The sequence below is a fragment of the Lactuca serriola genome, chromosome 6, assembly GCF_051521515.1.
Source record: "Lactuca serriola cultivar US96UC23 chromosome 6, Lser_US96UC23_V15, whole genome shotgun sequence".
Lineage (NCBI taxonomy): Eukaryota > Viridiplantae > Streptophyta > Magnoliopsida > Asterales > Asteraceae > Lactuca > Lactuca serriola.
The window spans coordinates 195488819-195503843 of NC_136413.1; positions in this window are offsets into that span (position 1 = coordinate 195488819).

The window sequence follows — 15025 nt, forward strand, 5'->3', positions numbered from 1 at the left end:
ATTCACTATTAATTTAATTCCTATGACCGAATTCAAGTTGCTTGTTGATTTCTATGACCGAGAACACCTTTATAAGGTGTGTATTTATGTTTTAGTCCTTAATCCTTTGATTTTATATAATTTTATACTAACATAAATTAACCTAGGTTTCAAACCATGGTTAATTACTAGGTTATAAACAAACCCTTAAGGCTATAGATTGCAATTGCTACAAGGGTTTGCAAATGTGAATTTTCACTTGTGCCAGGTTAGGGTTTTCGGTATTGGCTTTCATTTAAAATTTTGCGGAACAAAACCACAAATATATTAAGATATATTTTATGATTCAAGCTAAGTAGTAGGCTTAGGTATGCTTAAGTGCAACTCTTTGTTTGATCTAGTGTAAGCTTTGATTGAATTAGTGTGAATTTCCTTGACTTTTATTGACTTGAAAGAACAGGTTGTTACACTTTCAACCGATAATGAGGACTATTCCACCCCTATTACTACCACATATCATCCTAGTACTTAAGCACATAAGTCACATATTGCCTAGCATATTTGGGTGCTGACCTACCCCTTTGATCCTCTCAACCGGTAATGGGTTCTATCCCACCCCTCCTACCATTATCACATAATATCATAGCATACTAGCACATAAAACATAACAGATAGTGGCATACCATAAAATTATCACAAAGACAATGATCGTTACTATAATCAACTACTAGTCGGCTGGTATTGGTCCCTTCGACCCACTTCTACTGGAAGGTAACTCACCTCAAATGATGTAAAGTTGTTGAACGGTACTTGGCTCTGAAATCAACCCCACTCAAACTCCTACACATAAAATATTTCCTTTAATTACCCTTTCATACTCATAACCCCTTAAGGGTCAACTTTGGTCAATGTCAAAGTCAAAGTCAACATTCTAGTCAAATTCAACATTTCGAGTTGACTCAACTCACCGACTCGGCCCTTCAACTCGCCGAGTTCCATAAATCATAAAACCTTGGAATTGCGATCCATCTCGTTGATTTCTTTCATGAACTCATCAAGTTCCTCCCTATCAACAGAATCAAGACTTCTCAAGATAAACTTGTCGAGTCCTTCCTTGAACTCGTCGAGTTCTTCCTTTTAACATAATCATGACACTTCAACCCAATTCCTCGAGTTCCTCTATGAACTTGTCAAGTTCTTCAGTCCATTAAGCCTTCTTAATGTATTAAGCCATCATTGTTTAAATCTACATACCATATTCAAGATCTGGGTCGAATACAAATCTAGGAGGGTAAAGTTTCTGACTTTACCCATTAAGACCCATCCTAGAAGAAATGAGCCCTAACCCTAACACAAAATGGATTAGATCCAACTCTAAAAGCCATCTAAACATCAAAAATAAGCCATGGGGTTATAGATCTGGACTCTAGGGACGATTTGGTCACGTAAAGTTCCTATCTTTACTTGCATGCATGGTCTACTTGGCTCAAAAGACCAAAAAGATGGTGTACAAGTTGCATGGGACTTCCATGGCCATAAAGTTGGCACATTTATGCCATGAAGTCCCTTAAAGACCCTAGATCTGAAGGGTTTGCCCACATGGGACGTTCAAATCCCAAAAACTAACATGCTTGGACCATAACATGGAGAAAACATCGTAAAACTAGCTCTAAGCATACTATAGGCAAGATAGGAGCTTTATACCTCAGATGAACTAGAAATGAAGCTCAGCTTCTGGATCTACCCTCCTACACGTCCTTTCTCCTTCTTTAAGTATCTTCTTCTTCAAAATAACAAAGAATGCACAAATATGGCTCAAAACTCTCAAAAGTGAATTAGGGTTTCGTGGATAGGGTTTGGGATAATGGAGGCTGTAAATGAGGCCGAATTATGGGGGTTAAGTTGTTTTAATAGGGTGCAAAACCCTGGAAATTAGGGTTTCATTTTGTCAGCCTATTAGTCGAGTTGAGGCTTCTCAACTCGTCGAGTAGACTTCATAAACCGCATCCCAATCCATCTCTACTCGACGAGTTTGGGGCCTCCAACTCGTCAAGTTTATATACAAAAATGAATAATTATGAATTAAATACATACCAGGAACCGGACGCTACAAGTTATGCATGGTCTCCGTCTTTTTATCTAGAATCATGATCGATCTCTCTATGTAGTTCAGGCGCTTGTCCACCTAAATGTCCTCTAAAAGAACCATTGTGGAATCATCAACGATACACTTCCATAGTTGAGAGACATGAAAAGTGTTATGGATCTAACTGAGATCTTCGGGAATCTCCAACTGGTATGCAAACCTATCTACCTGGGCAATAACCCTAAAAGGACCGATATATTTGGGGCCAAACTTTCCCTGCTTCCTGAATCGGATGACACCTTTCCACGGTGACACCTTAAGAAGTACCATATCTCCGTCATGGAACTCCAAATCGGATCAGCACTTATCTGCAGAGCTCTTCTGTCGACTTTACGCAGTCTGCAATCTCCTGCGCACCTGTTGGATCAACTCAGTAGTTCGTAGGACCACCTCCATGCTACCCATAACTCGCTAACCGACCTCGCCCCAACAAATCGGGTTCCGACACTTTCTCCCATAGAGCATCTCAAAAGGAGGTCGGTCAATACTAGCGTAGTAGCTGTTGTTGTAAGTAAACTCAGCCAATGGGAGATATGTATCCCAACTACTGCCAAAATCCAATATAGAAGCCCGAAGCATATCCATCAAAGTTTGGATAGTTCGCTCACTTTGTCCATCGTTCTGCAGATGAAAATTCATGTTGAAGTGCAAACAAGTACCCAACTCCTCATGAAATTTCTTCCAAAATCTTGAAGTGAAGCACACATCCCGATCCGATACTACTAATACCGGTACACCATGTTGTGCCACAACCTCTCAGATATATATATATATATATATATATATATATATATATATATATATATATATATATATATATATATATATATCTGCCTACTTCTCCGCAAAGATGCTCTCCTAAAAGGGGATAAAGTGAGCACTCTTTGTCTGTGGCAACTTTATGATAAACTCCATCATGACATCTTCCCATTTCCAAATGGGAATTCCCAATGGCTCCATCTTGCCGTGAGGTCATTGATGCTCGACCCTTACTTTCCTATAAGTCAAGCACCTCTCCACCTACCAAGCCACATCATGCTTCATGCAGGGCCACCAAAAATTGGGGTGGAGGTCTCTATACATTTTCGTCGCACCTGGATGAATGGAAAATCTCAACTTGTGTGCGTCCTCCACTAGTACCTATCATACACCACCTCAATACGCAACCCAAACCCTCAGATGTAAGGTCAAAAACCCATACTATCATAATCAAAAGAGGACACCTATCCTACAATGCACTCACTCTTGTGTTGCTCTTCTTTCATGGTCTTGACATGTGCCTCATGAATCCGCTCCAATAATAGAGTAATAACTGTCGTCCTCAGACATAAATCTCAAATAGGTGCGCTCGCCACCTTGCGACTGAGCGTGTCGGCCACCACGTTGGCCTTCCCGGGGTGATAAAGGATTTCACAATCATAATCCTTCACCATATCATGCCACCTATGCTACCTCATATTCAAATTTGGCTGATCCATCAAGTACCTCAAAATCTTGTTATCTATAAAAATGATACAACGGACCCCATAAAGATAATGTTGCCAAATCTTGAGGGCGAAAACCACCGCCCGAACTCCAAATTACGAGGGGATAGTTCGCCTTATGAGGCATCAGTTGCCTAGAAGCGTAAGCAATAACCCGATTCCTTTGCATTAACACGGCACCCAAACTTGTGATTGACACATCATAGTATACCATGAAATCATCCACACCCTCTGGAAGAGTCAAAATCAGAGCCTCACAAAAATTCTGTCTCAAAGTCTCAAATTTTGCCTACTCTTCAAGCCCCCAATGGAAAGTAACTGACTTATTTGTCATCCTAGTTAGCAGAACTGCGATCCTAAAGAAATTATCAATGAACTTTCGATAATACCCTGCTACGCCCAAGAACCTTTGAATCTCAGATGGGTACTTCGGAACCTCCCACTGTATTACAGCCTTGATCTTGGTCGGATCAACCAATATCCGATTCTCATTGACAAGGTGCCCCAAAAACTGCACCTCACGCAACCAGAACTCACACTTGGAGAACTTGGCATAAAGCCTCTCCTTCCTCAGAGTCTCCCAAACATTTCATTGATGATCCTCATGCTGCTCCTTGGTCTTATAATAGACCAAGATATCATCAATAAATACACGTGGTTCATGAGATCCATGAACGTGGATGGGGAATTGGTGAGCCTGAAAGGCATCACCACAAACTCGTAATGACCATAACCAGTCCTGAAAGCCGTTTTCTGGATATCATCATATCTGACTATCATCTGGTGGTAGCTTGAATGTAGATCGATCTTGGAGAACCAATACGAACCCTGTAGCTGGTCGAACAAATAATCAATGCTCGGAAGTGGATAATGGTTCATCATCGTTAGCTTGTTCAGCTCTTGATAATCAATGCACATCTTGTAGGAGCTATCTTTCTTCTTCATAAAAAAACCGGCGCTCCCTATGGTGAACGACTTGGTCTTATTAACTTCTTGTCTAACAGCTCCTGCAACTGTGTAGACAACTCATGCATCTCCGGTGGTGCCAACCGATAAGGTGCCTTGGCTGTCGGAGCCACACTTGGTACCAGATTAATATGAAACTCCACCTGCCTCTCCGGAGGTACTCTAGGCAAGTCCTCTAGGAATACGTATGAATACTCTGGAACTACTGGCATATCTTCAATCATCCTCTTTCTCTCCATCCTGGTGTCTAATACATAATCCACAAAACTGGAACAACCATGTTGAAGATATCTCCTAGATTTCGCATCCGAACAAAGAGTTGGTCCGTGTTGAGCACCCTTGCCCTGCATAACCAGTTCTCCCCCACTTGGGGTTCGAATCCAAACTATTTGGTGCCCAAAATCAAACATTGCCCCATTAAGGATCAACCAGTCCATCCCCATAATGACCTTACTCTCGTGCAAAGGGATAGAAACCAAATCAATCACGTATCTCTCTCGGAATAGCTCAAGAGTACAACCCTGATGAACTCTCGATACACTCACTAAACGATAATCGGCTTCTCCACCTCCAACGGATAATCCAGCTTCCCAAGAGAATCATCAAACCTCTTGCTGAGTGCAAGAGATATAAACGATCGGGTAGCACCTGAATCTAAAAGAACTAGAGTAGGGAATTCATTCACTAAGAGTGTCCCTAAACATTAAAACATGAAACATAAGCATAAACAATAATGAAAACGCATAAATAAATGGAAAACATACCCGAAACCACGTCAGGAGTCGTACACGCCTCCGCGGCTGTCAGCCAAAAAGCCCTGCTCTTCACTACAAGGGCTGTTTGCTTGCCCTAGTCATCAGTGATCCTCACCGTCGTCAGAGTGGGTGATGTAGCCGCTCCTCCAACCCGACTTGGAAATTGGCCTTCTTGTCACCCCTCTGATTTAAATGAAACTAGATTAGACCTGAAACATGGTTAGTGGTGGTGGAAGTGTAATGCCTGCTTAAGTGCCCTATATTACCGCACTTATAGCATCCCGAACCACCCACCCTACAAACTCTTCCATGCATCTTGTTGCACATTCCACAACGGCTCCGACCTTGCAGGCCCCTCTATCTAGAATCAAAACCCTTGGGTTTCTTTGCTGAAACCGTAGTTGTCTGCACCTGATCTACCTTCCTCTTCCCGATTTGCTCCAAATCAATTTCTCATTCTCGGTCCCAATATATCATGTCCTCCAATGTCGAATTAGCTGAAAAGCTAACAAACTCCTTGATATATGATCTCAGCTTGTCATCGTATCGATTTTTCCTTATCTCCTCGTCTGCAACATACTGGGGTACCAATAAAGCTCTCTCTCGGAACTTGGTGGTGATCTCCGCCACAGTCTTGGTCATCTATCGCATATCCAGGAGCTCCATCAACAGATGTTGCAACTCACCAGCCGGTGTAAAATCCGCTCAGAACCGAGTCACAAAATCCAACCAGGTCATGGCCTCAATGGTTTGGGATCCCAGACCAAAACCAACCTCCTCCCACTAACCATGGGCTCGATCCCTCAGAAAACCTACAATGAACCTCACCTTCGACCCTTCACGAAAAAAGCTAGTCATCTGAGCTCACTCTGTATTTGATATCCATCGTCTGGCGGCAATCCTAGTTTCCTATACCCCCTGAAATCCTTGAAGGAGAGAGTGCAAGATCCATACTGACCAGCAGCTAGCTCGGCTCTAAAGGTTCGATAACAATCCTCCATCAACTCAATGATACCCTCCTTGATCGACCTGAACATCATTGGGTTCGCATCAAGGATATCTCTCGTAATATCAGACACAATGGACTCGCGTATCCCCTCATCAATTGGTTTGGTACCCATGCCCGAACCCGATCCATATCCTGAACCTCCTGCTCGACCACGTGTCACCACCATCCTGAAAAACAACCCTTAAGCAATCAATACACGCACGAAAAGGTTTACACCCCTGAAGTTCCTCAAAATCATCAAGGCCTTCCTTGTCTCGGGTATAAATACTGTGTTTTAAGTAGTATGGGCGCGATACTACCTTCCACACCTATCTATACCTTCCTTAATGGTTGTATCAAATCCTCCAAGTCACTTCCTTACTATCAGTTACTTCAATTATACTAAAGAGCGCCCTACGTGCTAATACATATCCTAGGCTTTCCTAGGATTCCCCTTTTCCATGACCCTCTCCCATCAACTGCAAAAGAGACTCCCTCCAACACCTTCTAACTGTTGGAATAGTGTCTAACGCTGCAACTATATTAGGCAAGTATTTGACCCGGTTGTGCATGGTCCTTTTGGGTTGCCTTCACCATAGCAACTTGATAGGATGATTTATTAAGAGAGAGTAAATATTATTAGTATATTATGAGAATAATATAAAGAATAATATATTGTTATTTGATTAATATAAGTCATAGAATTAATTGGAATTAATTTGGTGACTTAAAGAGATTAATTAAATAAGTGGGTATAAACTGTCAATTGTTTGATAGTTAAACTTTAGACTGTAAATCCATATTGATATGTATTGGACGGATTCTAGAAGCTAAGGATTGCTTCAAATCGTCCAAGGGGTTATCTAAGGAATGTATTTTGGATAGCTTTAAGAGAAGATTATCCAATTAGGGTTTAGGTTGTAACCCTTAAGGAGTCTACAAGTATAAATAGACCCTATGGCATAAGGAAATCGGAACTTTATCTAAAGTATAGAACCCCTGGCCGATTTCCTCCCCTCTCCTCTCTCCCAAATCATCCTCCTTGCTATTTGGTGTTTGTAAGCCATTAGAGGAGTGACAATTGTGACTCTGGAGCTCCAAGACAACAAGGTCAAACAAGAGATTCAAAGGTATGATTCTTGATCTGATTTAATATTGTTCTTATACCTAATTAGTCATTAGAAGTCTTGGATTCAAAGCATGTTTAATTAGAAAGCCTAGATCCAAGCATTAGGGTTTTGCATGCGCACATAGGAAAGTTCTTATGGCTAAAACCCATCAGTGGTATCAGAGCCTAGCTTGGTTTTCATTAAATTGTTGCTTATTTGTTTGAAACTTAACTGCAAAATTCGCTTTTTGTGTTTCTAAGTCATGGAGTCGGCGAGTTCCATAGTGGACTCGGCGAGTTGGCCTGACTCGGCGAGTCACGTGGTGCACTCGGCGAGTCCAAGCGTCAGGAATCGCCAGATTCGGGATTTCTTCATGATTATCTTATGGAAACTTACCTTAATCATATTAAATCAACCCTAATCCGATTTTTTGATATATATGACTATTATCTTGATCTAATTAAAGATATTTATCAACTAATTAAATATTTAATTTCCTTATATGATAATTAATTAATTAATTATTTTGATTATTTTGGTAATTATCTTGAAAGAAATCTTGAATAAATCAAATATAGATAATTAGGAAATTAATTGTTAATTGAAATTATTTGTTATTTGATCCTCAATGTTTTAAATGTTTAAAACTTGTCCTCAAGTTTTGAAATTTATATTTGTGATTAAAAGTTTTAATTTAGACAATTTAAATTTCAAACCCTAGATTTTAAAATGTTTAAAATACAAACCTATACTAATATAATATTACAAGATTAATATATATATATATATATATATATATATATATATATATATATATATATATATATATATAACTAAAATGCTAGTCTTACCGTTAGTAGGCCTCATTCACGAAGCCGATCTATAAGGTGGGTATAAGGTTGCGGCCTATAAAATGGCGCTTAATGGGTGTACACTCACACCCACCGCTTGCTTGATCGGTGGAGGGTCGTTAGCCGAACGGGTAGGATAGGGCAACCTCATCCTCTCATTAAAAGTATAATAGGAAATACAAAGTAACTACACATATTTTAAAATTTCCCAATCTTAGTTACTTTAGGAAAAGTTAATTGATGCAATCCCATGAAATTGCACTTTGCACCCTTGCTAAGAAGTTAGTGGAGCGTGTGTGGTTTACCGGCACACTAATTGGTTCTAAGCAAAGGTGGCAAAGGGTGATTCATTGTTTATCATAGTTCGATGGAGCGTGTGTGGTTTACCGGCACATCGAATAGGTGATCGTTGTAATGAAGGCACCATGTGAATTTGCATGGTAATTCACACCCGCTTTATGATCCTCGGTATCCCAGTCACAAACAAGAGGGGCATATCGAGATTTAAACATGTCATTGAATAGTTTTCAATGAATCTCATCCGAACTTAGGAATTCTCAATACATTTAGGACTAATAGTTAGGTTTTATGGTGGAGAATTAGTGAATCGTCATTCACTTACCTTCAATTTATTTGCATGTTAGATTACGGCATCCCTTTTCTAATATGTAAATGTTGTTGTTGGATCCTAGCCCTAATTTTTCTCATTGGGTGATAATTGGGGATTCATATTCTAATCTATCTTTGTCCTTTCTATTTGTAGATGTCGAACGCAAACAACGTTGCTGCTAGTTCTTTCACGTTGATGAGCCTTTGCCAAAAGGTCACCTTCGATGGAACGAACTTTAGCGAACGGATAAGATACATTCGCACCATTGATCGCTATGAGGATAAGGAGTATGTCCTCGATGAGAAGCTCGAGAAAATCAACCCTGAAATTGCTACTCCGGCTGAAATTACCGCTTTTGAAACTCATGAGCGAGATGCAACGAAGGTACATTGCATCATGATAGCCACCATGAACTCCGAATTCCAAAAGTCCTACGAGGACATGTACCCGTACGAGATGCATCAAGACTTATTGGAGAGATACCACCAAAATGCGAGACAAGAGCGTTATGAGATTTTCACTAACATGATTTCCGCTAAGATGGGTCATGGAGAGTCTCTTACCGTTCACCTGCAAAAGATGCAAAGGTATGTCGACCGCCTTCGCAAGTTAAATGTTGACTTTGGGGAAGACTTGGCGATCGACATGGTGCTTCACTCTTTGCCTCCGATGTACAATCAATTTAGGATGACCTACCACATGAACAAAGAGGAGGTCACCCTAAGCAAACTCCAAGGTCTCTTGAGGGTCGCTGAGAGCAACTTCAAAGACAAGTTTGTTGCATCAACTCCCAATCCACCCGCTGCTCCTGTCTTGGCTATTGGTCAAGGAAAGGGAAAGAAGAGGAAGGCTTCGTCTAACAACTATCGCAAGGTTAAAGCCCGAGATGGTGCCTCTTCTAGTGGGACCAAAGTTGATCCCGCTAAGCCCTGCCCTAACCCAAAGGAGGCAGAGTGCCACCACTGCCACAAGATAGGACATTGGAAGAGAAGCTGCCCAGAATACCTGCAAGCCATCAAGGAAGGAAAGATCAAGCCATCTTTCGCAGGTATATATACAATTAAATCTAACGATTCTAATCATGCTATTTCTTGGGTTCTTGATACCGGTTGTGGTTATCACATTTGTTCTAATGTGCAGGGACTAAAAAGAAGTAGGGATCTGGGGCAGGGAAGAATCAATCTAATCATGGGGAACAGAAGATCGTCGTCTGTGACCAAGATTGGAGTGTATTCTTTAGTGCTCAGGAATAATTTATGTTTAGATTTGAACAATTGTTGTTATTCGCCAGAAATGGCTAGAAACATCATTTCATTTCATGGTTTATATAGACAAGGTTTTAGATTTTCTTTTAATAATGAGAATGGTTCTATTTTGGCTTATCTAAATGGTGTTTTTTACTTTGAAGCTATACCATGTAATGGAATTTATGAAACTGTTATGATTGTTGATAACCTAGGAAATGATGTTTTGAACATAGATTCTTCCACTAGTATGGATAAAGCATCCTTGTGGCATTGTCGTCTTGGACATGTCAACAAGAAACGCATAGCCCAACTCCAAAAGGATGGAGTGTTGGAGTCATTCGACCTTAGGTAAGATGACATGTGCGAGTCTTGTTTACTTGGAAAGATGACTAAATCACCCTTCACGAGTACGTGTGAAAGGGGTGAGGGTCTATTGGACCTAATACATACCGATGTATGTGGACCGTTTAGATCAACCACGAAGGATGGGAACCGCTTCTACGTGACTTTTACCGATGATTATAGTAGATATGAGTATATCTATTTAATCAAGCAAAAGTCAGAAACTTTTGGAAAGTTCAAAGAGTTCTAGAATGAATTGGAGAATCAATTGGGCAGGAAAATCAAGATGCTTCGATCCGATCGAGGAGGAGAGTACCTAAGTCTTGAATTCCACGATTATCTCAAGGAATGTGGAATAGTTTCGCAATTGACGCCTCCTAGGACACCACAGTTGAATGGTGTGGCAGAAAGGCGTAATCGAACCTTATTGGATATGGTTCTCTCTATGATGAGTCATGCTTCACTACCTCTCTCTTTTTGGGGGTATGCCTTAGAGACTGCCGCCCATATCCTTAACCGAGTCCCTACTAAGAAGGTTGCCAAAACACCTCACGAGATGTGGACAGGGAAAGCTCCCTCGTTGGCACATATCAAGGTTTGGGGTTGCGAGGCTTTCGTAAGACGAGATACTCATGACAAGCTCAAACCTCGAAGTGAGCGACGTATTTTCATCGGCTACCCGCAGACATCCTTTGGATATCTCTTCTATAGACCGAAGGACAATGTTGTCTTCGTTGCGACGAGAGGAGTTTTCCGAGAGCGAGAACTCATAGGCCAAGGAGACAGTGGGAGGAAAATCGAGCTTGAAGAGATTCAAGAGTCGATAGATGAAGGAACCTCTACCGCTGGCACTCAACCCGAGGAGGAAACTCCGGTTGAACCGATTGACGAGTCCTTACCTCTTAGACGTTCCGATAGAGTTAGAGTTCTACCCCAGTTTTATGGTTTTCATATTACCACCGAAGGAGACACGTATATTAGTGATGGTACACTAATAAACCTTGATGAACCTAATAGCTATAAGGAAGCCATGGCAGGCCCGGAGTCTGCGAAATGGAAAGAGGCAATAGATAGTGAGATCTAATCCATGTATGATAACCAAGTTTGGAATTTGGTTGATTATGTGCCCGGAAGTAAGACCGTTGGGTGCAAATGGATCTTCAAGAAGAAGACCGACGTGGATGGAAACGTACACACATATAAAGCGCGGTTGGTCGCGAAGGGCTTTACTCAAACTGTCGGAGTTGACTATGATGAGACCTTCTCGCAAGTTGCGAAGATAAAATCTATTAGAGTGATGCTAGCGATTGCCGCATTTCATGATTATGAGATTTGGCAAATGGATGTCAAGACCGCTTTCCTTAACGGAAAGTTGGCTGAGGATGTTTACATGGCTCAGCCATAGGGGTTTGTGGATCCGAAGCATCCGAATAGAGTGTGTAAGCTTGAAAAGTCCATTTATGGACTTAAGCAAGCGTCTCGCAGATGGAATCTTTGCTTCGATGAGAAAGTCAAAGAGTTTGGATTTGTACGAAGCGAAGATGAATCATGTGTATATGTCAAAGCCAGTGGGAGTATAGTAAGCTTCCTCGTTCTGTATGTCGATGACATATTACTCATAGGAAACAACATCCCGACTCTGCAGGAGGTTAAGTCCTGGCTCGGGAAGTGCTTCGCTATGAAGGACCTCAGAGAGGCTTCTTACATTTTGGGAATAAGGATAGTAAGAGAAAGAAGTAAGAGACTAATTGCACTTAGTCAGTACACTTACTTAGAGAAGGTACTAAAACGTTTTAGTATGGAAAACTCAAAGAAGGGAGAATTACTGATACAAAGTAATGCCAAGTTGAGTAAGACTCAAAGTCCGAGTACCGAAGCTAAAATAGTAGAAATGAGCCGAGTACCATACGCTTCCGCAGTTGGCTCAATCATGTACGCTATGACTTGTACTCGCCCCGATGTAGCCTTCTCTTTGAGCATGGTTAGTAGATATCAAGGGAACTCTGGGAGAGCCCATTGGATTACGGTGAAGAATATCCTTAAGTACCTTCGGAGGATGAAGGAATGGTTCTTAGTCCTCGGAGGGAGTGATGACTTGAAGGTGCGAGGGTATAGTGACACCAGTTTTCAGACCGATAGGGACAACTACCATTCGCAGTCGGGCTGGGTCTTTACCCTAGATGGAGGAGCAGTGACATGGAAAAGTTCCAAGCAGGAAACCGTAGCTGATTCAACGTGCGAATCAGAGTACATTGCAGCGAGCGAAGCGTCGAAGGAGGCAATATGGCTGAAGAACTTCATCGGTGATCTTGGAGTTGTACCTGCCATAAAGGAGCCCATGGAGATTTTCTGTGATAACGAAGGAGCGGTTGCCTTGACAAAGGAACCGAGGGATCATGGTAGATCACGACATATCGACAGAAAATATCACTTTATTAGACATCGTGTAGAAGAAGAACAACTCGTAGTAAAGAGGATATCATCAGAAGATAACCCAGCAAATCCGCTTACGAAGGGACTGAGTAGGGTTAAGTACTTGCAGCATGCTAGGAGTATTGGGCTGAAGGATGATATTAGCATAGATTAGATAATATTAGAAACGTGTAGTAAATAAATGTAATTAACATTTGATGATTAAATAAAGGAGTTTTATTTATGAGTAATGTTACTATCTTATGTTAATTGTTTAACTATTGTTTCACTTTGCATGTTTTGACTTCCAGAATAATTGAGTTTATTAGGAATAATCGAATTGTTCAAATTGTCCACAATCGTTCATATGTTGGAAGTAGATATGAATGAAGATTGTCGTGAATTGGTGTGTACATTGTCTAAATGGTGTTAGACATAGCAAAGGGTTGCTGCAACGTTCATGAGTGCTTATGAACTAGTTTTGAGCATCGGAACAAACCCGCGCTTGCTGGAATCACCTTATGGAATATGATATAAAAGGGTGATCGCAAGACGATAATATCATATAGTCTTAAAACCTAGATATATGGTTTATTATTTGTTAATTGATTGTACATTGATAATGTGAAAACGCATCAGTAACTCGGTGTTATAAAACGCATTGTTGTGTATAGTTGATTATTGAATAAGTAAATGCATATAAGTCGAAGTTTATCTGTAACTTTTATCTAAGAAGGTAAAAGCGATATCTCGGCCGCTCGATGATTTGATTTGACTTATGTGCCAGGCCCGGTCAGAACTGAATTGATATGTTTGATTAAGTTCTATGTCGAATAAATCAGAGATCGAGAAACCTAAATGCTTGACTAACCATTCCATAGGATTGTCAGCATGATATCTAATAGAGGACTGTACGATCCCTTATCTAAAGGACAAGATTGATTATATCAGAGTTTGACAGCGTCTTTCAGAGCTATGATTGCAAACCGAATTGTACTTGTGCATATAGTTACTAGACTTATCCAAGTGGGAGACTGTTGGAATAGTGTCTAAGGCTGCAACTATATTAGGCAAGTATTTGACCCGGTTGTGCATGGTCCTTTTGGGTTGCCTTCACCATAGCAACTTGATAGGATGATTTATTAAGAGAGAGTAAATATTATTAGTATATTATGAGAATAATATAAAGAATAATATATTGTTATTTGATTAATATAAGTCATAGAATTAATTGGAATTAATTTGGTGACTTAAAGAGATTAATTAAATAAGTGGGTATAAACTGTCAATTGTTTGATAGTTAAACTTTAGACTGTAAATCCATATTGATATGCATTGGACGGATTCTAGAAGCTAAGGATTGCTTCAAATCGACCAAGGGGTTATCTAAGGAATGGATTTTGGATAGCTTTAAGAGAAGATTATCCAATTAGGGTTTAGGTTGTAACCCTTAAGGAGTCTACAAGTATAAATAGACCCTATGGCATAAGGAAATCGGAACTTTATCTAAAGTATAGAACCCCTGGCCGATTTCCTCCCCTCTCCTCTCTCCCAAATCATCCTCCTTGCTATTTGGTGTTTGTAAGCCATTAGAGGAGTGACAATTGTGACTCTAGAGCTCCAAGACAACAAGGTCAAACAAGAGATTCAAAGGTATGATTCTTGATCTGATTTAATATTGTTCTTATACCTAATTAGTCATTAGAAATCTTGGATTCAAAGCATGTTTAATTAGAAAGCCTAGATCCAAGCATTAGGGTTTTGCATGCGCACATAGGAAAGTTCTTATGGCTAAAACCCATCACTAACTACCTTACGAATACAGTTACATGTCATCGATATCTGATAATTTTTGAATGCTAGATCCCACCCTACAACTATTGGACTCAAACAAGAGTTGCGTAATAGAGTTGAACCTAACCTTTGAGAATTATCTAATCCCACAACATGTAATTTAAATTATTCTCTTAATAATTAGCCGACGCTATTGGAGTCCCTATAAGCGCAAAGCAAGCAACATTCGAGCATTGAGTTCTAAACAAGAGCACTAGCTAACCAGGCCAATCAATCTAATTATGTAAAGTCCATACTAGCATGTAGTTATAAGGGTTCACACAATTGGCATACAAAGGCATC